Below are 15871 nucleotides of genomic sequence, written 5' to 3'. Positions count from 1 at the left end.
AAATAACAACCATCTAACACCCTACTAAAGTAACCATCCAATAAGTACCAACCAAACATCAACAATGGTAAGCTAGTTTACGTCAAATTGCATGCAAAGGTCCGCATGGGGAGGAAAAAAATATTAAAATTTTTCTGCTATATAAACAAGATTACCAAACTTTTTTGACCATTCCCACACTAAAGTTAAATCAATTGCAACAATTTCAACCAACATCACATTCCACATGCTCTAGGATACTAAAATTGAACCTAATTTTAACCCACTTACCATGGATGGTTGACGACATTCTGGTTATAATGTTCGTGGTGGTCTTGGTGAATGGTCCATGATCAGGCGGTGAAATTTTCAGGCTCGGATCCTCTGCTGCAACCAAAGTGACGGGGATGCTGGAGACCACGGCATCCGAGCGAGGAGAATGAGCGTTGCTGCTCCGTTCGGCGGTGATGGCTCACTGGGCTGTAGTTTGCGTCGAAGGCGTAGTGCGCGGAGGCTGGGCTGCAGTGACGGTGGGATGAGCGACAGCAACAGGGTGACGGACTTGAGGCCAGCGAGGAAGGATGCTCGCGAAGAAGGGTCGTCGTCTGGGGTTGTAGGTTTCAGGGCACACGGTTGGGCGGCTTCCGAGGTCTGTGAAGCGAATTGGAGGGGTTTTGGGGGGGGGGGTGAGGCTAACCGTGACAGCCAAAAGGGTTTGGGTTAATGGGGAAAAATTGAAAATAGGAAAAAAATAGTGGTAGGTCAATTAAAACTGAATAGGCCATTAGAGATTAGGGTAAATTAGGGTTAATTTACTCTTTTCATTTTAATTGGGCCAAATAAACAACCCATTGTAGCCATTGTATACATATTTCATTGTCTCCTTAGCGGAACTCTACATATAAACACTACCATTAAGTAATTTTACATGATCAATTGATAAAAAGGTATCACGTATTTATCGTTTATTATCATAAAAGACTAATTTTTTTTCAAAAGCTAATTATTTCAAATTTAACATCTTGAGAGACCTAATTATCTATTTATTATTTTTTTTATTGAGACTATATTCATCATCGTTTGCTAATGTGAAAAAAACCACCAATCTTACCATATGCAGGATAAAATTGTTAGATCCACAAGTATCTCAAATTGAGTTTTAATAATTAATATTTGGTCAAGTTTGTAATGGATTTTTTTTATCTAATATAAGCAAATTAGGTAATATTTTAACATGTGAAAACCTGAATTTAATCTCGAAAATTGAGTCTGAGTTAATGTACTGCCTTGGAAGCAGATCACAATGTGGTAATATAAGCAAATTAGGTAATATTTTAACATGTGAAAACCTGAATGTAATCTCAAAAATAGAGTCTGAGTCAATGTACTGCCTTGGAAGCAGACCACAATGTGATAATAATATAGGAAATCTTTCACATATGCTAATTACTTTTTTGGTACAGCAATATAGCAAGTACGGGCTGAATAGCAGTTAAGTCTTTGTCATATAGTAATGGATAGAAAGTCTAAAATGTCCTTAGTTATATAGTAAAATCACGGAAATGGAAAATCGGCTTTGTGCTTCATAGTTGAAGCTAATAAGAAACTAATGTGAGAAGCTCTAGCGGTGATGAGCGGATAATTTATACGCTTTTTGGCATTGTTTTCAGTATGTTTTTAGTAGTTTTAGTTTAGTTCTTAGTATATTTTTATTAGTTTTTAGTTAAAATTCACTTTTCTGGACTTTACTATGAGTTTGTGTGTTTTTCTGTGATTTCAGGTATTTTCTGGCTGAAATTGAGGGACCTGAGCAAAAATCTGATTCAGAGACTGAAAAGGACTGCAGATGCTGTTGGATTCTGACCTCCCTGCACTCGAAGTGGATTTTCTGGAGCTATAGAAGCCCAATTGGCGCGCTCTCAACGGCGTTGGAAAGTAGACATCCTGGGCTTTCCAGCAATATATAATAGTCCATACTTTGCCCAAGATTTGATGGCCCAAACCGGCGTTCAAAGTCACCTACAGAAATTCCAGCGTTAAACGCCGGAACTGGCATAAAACTTGGAGTTAAACGCCCAAACTGGCATGAAAGCTGGCGTTTAACTCCAGAAAACGTCTCTACACATAAAAGCTTCAATGCTCAGCCCAAGCACACACCAAGTGGGCCCGGAAGTGGATTTTTCTGTCATTTACTCATTTCTGTAAACCTTAGGATACTAGTTTACTACATATAGGATCTTTTGACATTGTAATCGGAACCTTATGACCTCATAACACTTTTTACACGTTTCTTGTACCTTCCACAGCATGAGTCTCTAAACCCCATGGTTGGGGGTGAGGAGCTCTGCTGTGTCTTGATGGATTAATGCAATTACTACTGTTTCTTATTCAATCATGCTTGCTTCCATTCTAAGATATCACTTGCTCCTAACCCGGATGAATGTGATGATCCGTGACACTCATCATCATTCTCAACTATGAACATGTGCCTGACAACCACCTCTGTTCTACCTTAGATTAAGTAGATATCTCTTGGATTCTTTAATCGGAATCTTCGTGGTAGAAGCTAGAACTGATGGCGGCATTCAAGAGAGTCCGGAATGTCTAAACATTGTCTGTGGTATTCTGAGTAGGACTCAATGATTGAATGACTGTGACGTGCTTCAAACTCCTGAAGGCGGGGCGTTAGTGACAGACGCAAAAGAATCACTGGATTCTATTCCGGCCTGATTGAGAACCGACAGATGATTAGCCTATGCTGTGACAGAGCATCAGGGACGTATTTTCACTGAGAGGATGGGAGGTAGCCATTGACAACGGTGAAACCCTACATACAGCTTGCCATGGAAGGAGCCTTGCGTGTTTGATGAAGATGACAGTAGGAAAGCAGAGATTCGGAAGATGGAGCATCTCCAAAGCCTCAGCCTATTCTCCATTACTGCAAAACAAGTACCTTTTTCATGTTCTTTTACTTTTTACAATCAATCCTGATAATTTCTGATATCCTGACTAAGATTTACAAGGTAACCATAGCTTGCTTCAAGCCGACAATCTCCGTGGGATCGACCCTTGCTCACGCAAGGTATTACTTGGACGACCCAGTGCACTTGCTGGTTAGTTGTGCGGGATTGCAAAGGTGTGATTGCAATTTCGTGCACCAAGTTTTTGGCGCCGTTGCCGGGGATTGTTCGAGTTTGGACAACTGACGGCTTATCTTGTTGCTTAGATTAGGACTGTTTTATTTTTGTTGGTTTAGAGTCTTTTAGTTGAGTCTAGTGTCATATTTTAAGTTTGGTGTCAATTGCATGCTTTTGTTTTTCTTTTGATTTTTCGAAATTGCATGTATTTAGTCCCTTTTTGATTCATAAAAATTCTAAGTTTGGTGTCATCTTTGTGTTTTCCTTTAAAATTTTCGAAAATTAGTGTTTGATTTTCTAAAAATTTTAAGTTTGGTGTCTTTTTGTTGTTTTTCTCTTTCCTCTTTTTAAAAATCAAATCTTTTTCATAAAAACTTTTCAATCATATCTTTTTAATTGCTGTTTTCAAAATCTTTTAACTAGCTAATTGATTCAGTTCTCAATTTATTTTGATCTTGTTTTCTTTTTGATTTTCGAATTTTTTTTATTTCCTTTTGTTTTATTTTAATTTTTCGTTTAAATTCAAAAAAAAAAACAACAAAATTTATCTCCTTGCAATCATTATCATTTCCCTTTTGTCCATCATGGACTCAAGTGGAATTAATCAGTCCAAGAGGACTCTGGGGTCATATGCTAACCCCATTACAGCTGCATATGGGAGTAGCATCTGTATACCTCCCATCAAAGCAAGCAGCTTTGAGCTAAACCCTCAACTCATTATCATAGTGCAGCAAAATTGCCAGTATTCCGGTCTTCCACAGGAAGAACCTACTGAGTTTTTGGCACAGTTCGTACAAATTGCTGACACAGTACATGATAAAGAGGTAGATCAGGATGTCTACAGACTATTACTGTTTCCATTTGCTGTAAAAGATCAAGCTAAAAGGTGGTTGAATAACCAACCTACAGCAAGCATAAAGACATGGAAACAGTTATCAGACAAATTCCTGAATCATTTCTACCCTCCAAAGAGGATGACACAGCTAAGGCTGGACATCCAAGGCTTTAAACAAGAGGATAATGAATCCCTTTATAATGCCTGGGAGAGGTATAGAGGTATGCTTAGAAAATGCCCCTCTGAAATGTTTTCAGAGTGGGTACAGTTAGACATCTTCTACTATGGGCTCACAGAAAAAGCTCAGATGTCTTTAGACCACTCAGCTGGTGGATCTATACACATGAGGAAGACAATTGAAGAAGCTCAAGAGCTTATAGACACTGTTGCTAGAAATCAATACTTATATTCTAGCAATGAGTTCGTACCAAAGGAGGAAGTCATGGCATTAGTCACTGATCCTAATCCTCAAGAACAGATGAATGAGCTTAATCAACAACTACTCCTGATGACAGAACAGTTAGCAGAATTTAAAGAAATGCTCCATGATACTAAGGTTGCTAATAAGAGAATAGAACTGCAGTTGAATCAAGCAAAACAGCAAATATCTGAACAGATAACAGAGGAATGTCAAGCAGTTCAACTGAGGAGTGGGAAGACACTAAATAACACTGCTCAAAAGAGCAAAAAGCCAAACAAGGAACAATTGACAAAGGATAACCAAACCACTGTTCAAAATCCCTCTGAGGACAGTAAGAGCCCAGAGAGGAATGTTATTGGCGTTCAAATGCCAGAAAGGGAAGGAAAGCTGGCGTTAAACGCCCATTCCCTGCCCAATTCTGGCGTTCAAACGCCAGAAAAGGGGGAAAAGTTGGCGTTAAACGCCCATTTTCCTCCCAATCCTGGCGTTCAAACGCCAAGGGAGAATCAGACACCTGAGAGTGCTGATAATAATCCTTCTAACAAGGCCTCTTCAACCACTTCTGTAAGGAATAAACCTGCAGCATCTAAGGTTGAAGAATATCAAGCCAAGATGCCTTATCCTCAGAAACTCCGCAAAGCGGAACAGGATAAGCAATTTGCCCGCTTTGCAGACTATCTAAGGACTCTTGAAATAAAGATTCCGTTTGCAGAGGCACTTGAGCAAATACCTTCTTATGCTAAGTTCATGAAAGAGATATTAAGTCATAAGAAGGATTGGAGAGAAACTGAAAAAGTGTTTCTCACTGAAGAATGCAGTGCAGTCATATTAAAAAGCTTACCAGAAAAGCTTCAAGATCCTGGAAGCTTTATAATACCATGCACATTAGAAGGCGCTTGCACCAAGACAGCCCTATGTGATCTTGGAGCAAGCATCAATCTAATACCTGCATCCACTATCAGAAAGCTTGGGTTGGCTGGAGAAGTCAAACCAACCAGGATATGCCTCCAACTTGCTGATGGCTCCATTAAACACCCATCAGGCATAATAGAGGACATGATTGTCAAGGTTGGGCCATTTGCCTTTCCCACTGACTTTGTGGTGCTGGAAATGGAGGAGCACAAAAGTGCAACTCTCATTCTAGGAAGACCATTCCTAGCAACTGGACGAACTCTCATTGATGTACAAAAAGGGGAAGTAACCCTGAGAGTCAATGAGGATGAGTTCAAGTTGAATGCTGTGAAAGCAATGCAGCATCCAGATACACCAGATGACTGCATGGGCGCTGACATTATTGACTCTCTGGTAGAAGAGATCAATATGACTGAAAGCCTAGAATCAGAGCTTGAGGACATCTTCAAAGATGCTCAACCTGATCAAGAAGAACTAGAGGAAGTAAAGGAATTTTCGAAAATTCCTCAGGAGGAGGATAAACCTCCCAAACCTGAACTCAAACCTCTACCACCATCTCTGAAATATGCATTTCTAGGAGAGGGTGACACTTTTCCAGTGATTATAAGCTCTGCTTTAGATCCACAGGAAGAGGAAGCACTGATTCAAGTGCTAAGGACGCACAAGACAGCTCTTGGGTGGTCCATAAGTGATCTTAAGGGCATTAGCCCAGCTAGATGCATGCACAAGATCCTATTGGAGGATAATGCCAAACCAGTGGTCCAACCACAGAGGCGGCTAAATCCAGCCATGAAGGAGGTGGTGCAGAAAGAGGTCACTAAATTACTAGAGGCTGGGATTATTTATCCTATTTCTGATAGCCCCTGGTTGAGCCCTGTCCAAGTTGTTCCCAAAAAGGGAGGGATGACAGTGGTTCATAATGAAAAAAATGAACTGGTTCCTACAAGGACAGTCACAGGGTGGCGTATGTGTATTGACTACAGAAGGCTCAATACAGCCACCAGAAAGGATCATTTTCCTTTACCATTCATAGACCAAATGTTAGAAAGACTAGCTGGTCATGACTATTACTGCTTTTTGGATGGCTATTCAGGCTACAACCAAATTGCAGTAGATCCCCAGGACCAAGAGAAAACAGCATTTACCTGCCCTTCTGGCGTGTTTGCCTATAGGAGAATGCCTTTTGGTCTGTGCAATGCACCTGCAACCTTTCAGAGGTGCATGCTCTCTATCTTCTCAGACATGGTAGAGAAATTTCTGGAAGTCTTCATGGATGACTTTTCAGTATATGGAGACTCATTCAGCTCCTGTCTTAACCACCTATCACTTGTCCTGAAAAGATGCCAAGAAACTAACCTGGTTTTAAACTGGGAGAAATGTCACTTTATGGTGACTGAAGGAATTGTCCTTGGGCACAAAATTTCAAGTAGGGGAATAGAGGTGGATAAGGCAAAGGTAGAGGTAATTGAAAAATTACCACCACCTGCCAATGTTAAGGCAATCAGAAGCTTTCTTGGGCATGCAGGATTCTACAGAAGGTTTATAAAGGATTTTTCAAAAATTGCCAAACCTCTAAGTAATCTGCTAGCTGCTGACACTCCATTTATCTTTGACAATGAGTGTCTGCAGGCATTTGAGACCCTGAAAGCAAAGCTGGTCACAGCACCAGTTATCTCTGCACCAGATTGGACATTGCCATTTGAATTAATGTGTGATGCCAGTGATCATGCCATTGGTGCAGTGTTGGGACAGAGGCATAACAAGCTTTTGCACGTCATTTATTATGCCAGCCGTGTTCTAAATGACGCACAAAAGAACTACACAACCACAGAGAAAGAGTTACTTGCAGTGGTTTATGCCATTGACAAGTTTAGATCCTACCTAGTGGGATCAAAGGTGATTGTGTACACTGACCATGCTGCTCTTAAATACTTACTCACAAAGAAGGATTCAAAACCCAGGCTTATCAGATGGGTGTTGCTTCTGCAAGAGTTTGATATAGAAATAAGAGACAGAAAAGGGACAGAGAACCAAGTGGCTGATCATCTGTCCCGAATAGAACCAGTAGCTGGGGCGTCCCTCCCTTCTACTGAGATCTCTGAGACTTTCCCAGATGAGCAACTCTTTGCCATTCAGGAAGCTCCATGGTTTGCAGATATTGCAAATTATAAAGCTGTGAGGTTCATACCCAAGGAGTACAGCAATGTGCAAAGAAAGAAATTAATTTCAGATGCAAAGTACTACCTCTGGGATGAACCATATCTCTTTAAGAGATGTGCTGACGGAGTGATCCGCAGATGTGTACCCAGAGAAGAAGCACAAAAGATCTTGTGGCACTGCCATGGATCACATTATGGAGGACATTTTGGAAGTGAGCGAACAGCCACTAAAGTCCTCCAGTGTGGCTTCTACTGGCCTACTCTCTATAAAGATTCCCGAGAGTTTGTGCGTAACTGTGACAGTTGCCAAAGAGCTGGTAACCTGGCTCACGGATACGCCATGCCTCAACAAGGGATATTAGAGATAGAATTGTTTGATGTATGGGGAATTGACTTCATGGGGCCATTCCCACCATCATACTCAAACACTTACATTCTGGTGGCAGTGGACTATGTATCTAAGTGGGTAGAAGCAATTGCTACACCCACTAATGATACCAAGACCGTGCTGAAATTTCTCCAGAAACACATCTTCAGCAGGTTTGGTGTTCCCAGAGTACTAATCAGTGATGGGGGCACTCATTTCTGCAATAGACTGCTACACTCTGCTATGGTTAGACATGGAATTAGCCATAAAGTGGCAACTCCGTATCATCCACAGACAAATGGGCAAGCAGAAGTCTCTAACAGAGAACTAAAAAGAATCCTAGAACGGACTGTGATGGCCCGAAGAAAGGATTGGGCAAAGAGCTTGGATGATGCTCTGTGGGCATACAGAACAGCATTCAAGACTCCTATAGGAACCTCTCCATACCAACTGGTGTATGGGAAGGCCTGTCATTTGCCTGTGGAACTGGAACATAAAGCCTATTGGGCAACCAGATTCCTAAACATGGATGCTCAGTTAGCTGGTGAGAAAAGACTGCTCCAGCTAAATGAGCTAGAGGAGTTCAGACTCAATGCCTTTGAAAATGCAAAAAATTATAAGGAAAAGGCAAAGAAGTGGCATGACAAGAGATTGTCAACCAGAGTCTTTGAGCCAGGACAAAAAGTTCTGCTCTTCAACTCCAGGCTCAAATTGTTTCCAGGAAAACTCAAATCCCGGTGGAGGGGTCCGTATGTGATTACAGGAGTGTCACCATATGGATATGTTGAGCTTCAGGATATTGATTCTGACAAAAAGTTCATTGTTAATGGACAGAGAATCAAGCACTATCTTGAGGGAAATTTTGAGCAGAAATGCTCAAAACTGAGACTTGAATGATTCTGAGCAGCAGTCCAGCTAAAGACAGTAAAGAAGCACTTGCTGGGAGGCAACCCAGTCATTAGGAGGGTATATGATTAGTTCTTACAGAGGCAAGTATCAAAAATGAAGGAATTCACAGAGTTACAAAAGGATTCAGCTCAAAAAGCAGAGAAAATGAGCTTACTGGCGAAAAAATGCCAGTAAGGGGCATTTTGGGCGTTAAACGCCAGAATGGGTACCATTCTGGGCGTTTAACGCCAGGAATGGTGCCATTTTGGGCGTTAAACGCCAGAATGGGCACCATTCTGGGCGTTTAACGCCAGGTGTGCAGCGTCCTGGGCGTTCTGAAAAACGCCCAGTGACAAAGGATTTCTGGCGTTTAACGCCAGCCAGGGCACCTGGCTGGGCGTTAAACGCCCAAAAAGGGTAGCAAATGGGCGTTAAACGCCAGAATGAGTGCCATTCTGGGCGTTTAACGCCAGCTTGGTGGGGGGACCACAATTTTGTTTTCAACTCAATTTTTTTCAAACTTTCCTTTTCTCACCCATACTTTTCTACAAAATCACACTTCAATCATTCATCATTCACTTTCAAATCTTCAAAAAATCAAAACCACTCTTCAAATTTATTTCAAATCAATTACAAACATTGTTCAAAAATTTCACCCTTTTTCTCAATTTTTTTCATATCTTCTCAAATCTCCTTTCAAATTTCTCTCTTCTTTTTTCGAAAACTCCCCTCCCCACCTTATAAATAAACGTTTGGCTCCCTCATTCCATCACACCATTCGAATTTTCTCTTCCTCCCCCTCTCTTCTCTCTTTTCTTTTGCTTGAGGACAAGCAAACCTCTAAGTTTGGTGTGTTTTTCCGTGATCACTAAGCCAAGATTCATCAAGATCATGGCTCCTAAGGGAAAACAAACCAATTTAAGAGGAAAGAAAGAGACTAATCCAAAGAATCTTTGGAATCAAGAGAAGTTCTTAACCAAAGAACATGAAGACCATTATCACAAAATAATGGGGCTGAGGTCAGTGATCCCGGAAGTGAAATTTGATCTGAAAGAAGATGAATATCCGGGGATCCAAGAGCAAATTCGAAACAGAGGATGGGAAGTTCTAACCAATCCTGAGACAAAGGTTGGAAGGAACATGGTTCAGGAATTCTATTCAAATCTGTGGCTGACAGATAAGCAGAGAATGACTGGAACCGCTTACCATACCTATAGAACCATGGTCAGAGGGAAAGTTATATACTTCCATCTGGACAAAATAAGAGAAATCTTCAAGTTGCCTCAACTACAAGATGATCCTGACTCCTTTAATAGGAGGATGGTGAGAGTAGATAAAGGGTTGGATCAAGTTCTAGAGGACATATGCCTCCCTGGAACTAAGTGGATAACCAACTCTAAAGGTGTCCCTAACCAACTCAAGAGGGGAGACCTCAAACCAATTGCAAGAGGTTGGCTAGACTTTATTGGGCGTTCCATATTGCCCACTAGCAACCGTTCTGAGGTTACTATCAAGAGAGCAGTGATGATTCATTGCATTATGCTTGGAAAAGCAGTGGAGGTGCATCATGTGATTGCTTGTGAGATCTACACAATTGCAAATAAGAATTCCACTGAAGCCAAATTGGCCTACCCAAGCTTGATCTCCTTGCTCTGTAAAGAGGCTGGGGTAAAAATGGGAGTAGATGAGTTCATACCCATTGAACATCCAATCACCAAGAAGTCAATGGAAGGACAAGTGCAAGATAACTCTATCAAGAGGAGGGCGCATGAGTTCCTCCCTGAATTCCCTGAAATTGGCTACTGGGCCAGCCTAGAAGCATCCATTAACAAGTTGCAAGAGACTATGGAGCAACTGAAGGAAGAACAGCAGAATCAGAACTGCATGATCTGCAAATTGCTGAAGGAACAAGAGAAGCAGGGGCGTGAAATCCAAGAATTGAAACGCCAAAAGCTCTCCTCTCAAGCTGAGGGAGCATCCACTTCTCAAAATCAAGGTTGTTGAGTCCTAACTCTGTGAAAACCTCTATCATTAGTAGCCTATATTTTTGCGTTTTTTTTTATTTTGTTCTCTATTTTTATTTTTTTTTTTAGTTTAATCTTATATTTATTTTCTGAGTCTTGTTCTTAATTCATAATTAATAAAATTTAAAGTTTATGCCTTAAAGCTATGAGTGTCCTATGAATCCATCACCTCTCTTAAAAGAAAAATGCTTTAATCACAAAAGAACAAGAAGTACAGGGTTTCGAAATTTATCCTTGAAACTAGTTGAATTAGCTTGATGTGGTGACAATACTTTTTTGTTTTCTGAATGAATGCTTGAACAGTGCATATGTCTTTTGAATTTGTTGTTTTTAAGAATGCTAAAAATTGTTGGCTCTTGAAAGAATGAGGAGAAAGAGAACTGTTATTGAGGATCTGAAAAATCATCAAATTGATTCTTGAAGCAAGAAAAAGCAGTGAAAAAAAAATTTTCGAAAAAAAAAAGGAAGAAAAGAAAAGAGAAGAAAAAGAAAAAGAAAGAAATAAAGTTGTGAACCAAGGCAAAAAAAAGAGTGTGCTTAAGAACCTTGGACACCTCTAATTGGGGACTTTAGCAAAGCTGAGTCATAATCTAAAAAGGTTCACCCAATTATGTGTCTGTGGCATGTATGTATCCGGTGGTAATACTGGAAGACAGAGTGCTTTGGGCCACAGCCAAGACTCATACACTAGCTATGTTCAAGAATCATTATACTCAACTAGGAGAATCAATAACACTATCTGAGTTCTGAGTTCTCATAGATGCCAATCATTCTGAACTTCAAAGGATAAAGTGAGATGCCAAAACTGTTCGGAGGCAAAAAGCTACTAGTCCCGCTCATCTGATTGGAACTATGTTTCTTTGATATTTTGGAGTCTATAGTATATTCTCTTCTTTTTATCCTATTTTGACTTTCAGTTGCTTGGGGACAAGCAACAATTTAAGTTTGGTGTTGTGATGAGCGGATAATTTATACGCTTTTTGGCATTATTTTCAGTATGTTTTTAGTAGTTTTAGTTTAGTTCTTAGTATATTTTTATTAGTTTTTAGTTAAAATTCACTTTTCTGGACTTTACTATGAGTTTGTGTGTTTTTCTGTGATTTCAGGTATTTTCTGGCTGAAATTGAGGGACCTGAGCAAAAATCTCATTCAGAGACTGAAAAGGACTGCAGATGCTGTTGGATTCTGACCTCCCTGCACTCGAAGTGGATTTTCTGGAGCTACAGAAGCCCAATTGGCGCGCTCTTAACGGCGTTGGAAAGTAGACATCCTGGGCTTTCCAGCAATATATAATAGTCCATACTTTGCCCAAGATTTGATGGCCCAAACCGGCGTTCAATGTCACCTACAGAAATTCCAGCGTTAAACGCCGGAACTGGCATAAAACTTGGAGTTAAACGCCCAAACTGGCATGAAAGCTGGCGTTTAACTCCAGAAAACGTCTCTACACATAAAAGCTTCAATGCTCAGCCCAAGCACACACCAAGTGGGCCCGGAAGTGGATTTTTCTGTCATTTACTCATTTCTGTAAACCTTAGGATACTAGTTTACTACATATAGGATCTTTTGACATTGTAATCGGAACCTTATGACCTCATAACACTTTTTACACGTTTCTTGCACCTTCCACAGCATGAGTCTCTAAACCCCATGGTTGGGGGTGAGGAGCTCTGCTGTGTCTTGATGGATTAATGCAATTACTACTGTTTCTTATTCAATCATGCTTGCTTCCATTCTAAGATATCACTTGCTCCTAACCCGGATGAATGTGATGATCCGTGACACTCATCATCATTCTCAACTATGAACATGTGCCTGACAACCACCTCTGTTCTACCTTAGATTAAGTAGATATCTCTTGGATTCTTTAATCGGAATCTTCGTGGTAGAAGCTAGAACTGATGGCGGCATTCAAGAGAGTCCGGAAGGTCTAAACCTTGTCTGTGGTATTCTGAGTAGGACTCAATGATTGAATGACTATGACGTGCTTCAAACTCCTGAAGGCAGGGCGTTAGTGACAGACGCAAAAGAATCACTGGATTCTATTCCGGCCTGATTGAGAACCGACAGATGATTAGCCTATGCTGTGACAGAGCATCAGGGACGTATTTTCACTGAGAGGATGGGAGGTAGCCATTGACAACGGTGAAACCCTACATACAGCTTGCCATGGAAGGAGCCTTGCGTGTTTGATGAAGATGACAGTAGGAAAGCAGAGATTCGGAAGATGGAGCATCTCCAAAGCCTCAGCCTATTCTCCATTACTGCAAAACAAGTACCTTTTTCATGTTCTTTTGCTTTTTACAATCAATCCTGATAATTTCTGATATCCTGACTAAGATTTACAAGGTAACCATAGCTTGCTTCAAGCCGACAATCTCCGTGGGATCGACCCTTGCTCACGCAAGGTATTACTTGGACGACCCAGTGCACTTGCTGGTTAGTTGTGCGGGATTGCAAAGGTGTGATTGCAATTTCGTGCACCAAGCGGCTAGAAGCTGATGGGCCATTTGTCTACCAACCCAATAGACATTATAAATGGACTTGGATTACTAAATAATAATGGAACTGTGGTGAAAATTTTGTATTTTATTAATACGAAGACTGTATTTAACATAGTTAGAAAGAATGGTGGCCGACTGGTTTAAAGAACCTAGACCCGGTAGTGAATTTTTTTTTTGTAAAAATGGTAAAGGGTGTCGTTTTTAGGTAAAACAACCCCCCCAAAACCAGAAACCAGCCTGCTGTCCCCACCCTGTGCCCTAATCTAATGGTGATGAATAACCTCCAAACCAAACCCAGTCGCTCGTATCTTTCCGCGACTGTCTACGTGAAGCACAATTTCTGTCGGTGTCACCTCTTTCGCTGTGGCCGTCATAACCATCTTTATGGTTTCAGTGTCGTGGTCTTGCAATTGGTCGTGAGCAGGGCGCTTTGTGTCGCCATCGTATCGCACACAGCATCGTGCCTTCCCTGCGGTCGTCCTAGCCGGGGGCGGAAGAATCAGGTCCCAGAGTTGGTCGTCATCGCCGCTCTATGTGTTGTAACTGTTTGCACTCACACGGACGCCTTCGATGGGGTCCTCCTCGCCGGCAGCTGAGGTAGCAGGTCCTAGTGCCAGTCGTTGCTGTCTTCTTCCTTCTTGGAGCCTCGCCGTCAACTTCCTTCGTCCTACGAGAAGCTGGTACCTACAAATTTTCCTATTTTTGAAATTTGTTGCTGTAATTCATATTACATTACTGTAGGTTTGAAATTTGTTGCTGTAAGTTGAATTTTCTAGTGAATGTTAAATTTGTTGATGAAATTTGTTTCTGATTAATGATCATCGCTAAATGTTGTATTTGATGCCGCATTGCTGAAATTATCACTTAGGGTACTTGTTAATTTGTTGCTGTGTTGCTATGTAATGAGTTAGATAATTTTTTTTCTAAAAATCATCACTGACTTAAAGTTTTTATGGTAACTGCACCTTGAATTTGAGAATCTGTCTTGCTGAAAGAATCACTTTGCTAAATTATTTTTGCTGATAAAAACTATCATAGTTGAATTTGTTGTTGAAAATAATCAATGAGATGAATTTGTTGCTGTAACAATAGATTTGAATTTGGTTTTTAGTTAGTTTTTTTGGGTGTGATTGGATTAGCGTTGGGGAAGAGAGAAGCGTGTTTGAGTCTCTTGAAAGCTTAATTTTTATATTTGGTAACTCTTCTTTTGCAAAAGTAATTAGCTTCTGCATTCACAATCACGTTAGCTTGTTACTATTGAAAAATTAAGTGAGAAAATTACATTTTCTACCCGGAACAGTGGCAGAACATGGAAAATTTTGTTTAGGGAGCAAAAGATTTTAACATAAAATACATAAAAGTATTATGAAAAAACAAAATTTATAAGTATCACAATATTTTCATATTTTGTCATTGCCATAACAATAAATGAATTCCTTTAAAGATAAATATTATAAATTATCCTAAGTGATATTTTTCAAATTATAAGTGATTTAAAATCTTTAATATATAAATTAGAACAACATTATTTAGTATTTTTTGTAATATAAATAATTAAATTATCCGTAAAAAATTTTTTTTCATCTTATTCCTTAAAAATTGCATGAAACATTAAAAAAATTTAAAAGTAAATTGATTATTGTAATGATTATGATGATGATGAACCGTTCTAGTTAGTGTAATAGTCCATCAAGTTTTTGACTCAAAATCGCATCACAAACCCGAATCACATAATAAATAAAAAAAGATGCCAAATTTAACAATTATGGCTCCACAGTCTTAGGCCCAATAATATAATGCTGGTTAAAAACTATACAAAAATGATGTACTCAAAAACAATCTATTATCCTCAAATTAATACAAGCAAAAATCATGCACGAAAAAGGTTCCATTAGCCCTGCAAAAAGGGAACCAGCCAAACCAAAACATAGGACGAGCCATCCAAGGAAGCAGCCACCAAACCACTAACACGGGAGGCATGCGCCAAGGGACAGTAGGGGTAATCTTCATACAATCATATTTCAGTTAACGTAAAATTTGGTACACACATCACAATGCTCACTATTATAAACAGAAGTTACATAAAAAATCTCATCCATTCATATTTTAAAATTAATATTTTAACGGTGCAAATTTATTATACACCAGTGTATCGATAACATATACTGACACACACCGAAATTCTTTCAATAATATAATATATCTCTCAAAAGTATAAGAATATTATTTTATATTCAAAAATATTTAAAAGGGCAAAAAGTATTTATCTCAAGAATATTTAATTTTACCTGATTCACTTATATTATTTAAATTGAATTATTTTATCAGGTTAGATTATTTAGCAAATATTAAGTAGTAATTAATAGGGAAATGATGATGTTGCTCTAATTTTTTATAATACATTTTTTTATATTGTATGTGTTTGTAATTTTTTAAAAAAATAGTGATATTATTAAAATAGAAATTTATTTATAGGCTGATTTTTTTTGTGTGGAAAAATTTTTGGTGTTTTTTTGGGAAATGGGATTATTTGGTGTAATTACAGATGGGTGGATTTTGTAGAAGAGAAGTCAACACGTGGGGGGCGTGTTGGACACATGGCAGTATTCTGGCCAACATGTAGGGGGCGTATTGGACACGTGGCA

This window comes from Arachis stenosperma, chromosome 1 (genome assembly GCF_014773155.1).
Source record: "Arachis stenosperma cultivar V10309 chromosome 1, arast.V10309.gnm1.PFL2, whole genome shotgun sequence".
Lineage (NCBI taxonomy): Eukaryota > Viridiplantae > Streptophyta > Magnoliopsida > Fabales > Fabaceae > Arachis > Arachis stenosperma.
This window is presented reverse-complemented; position numbering follows the sequence as displayed.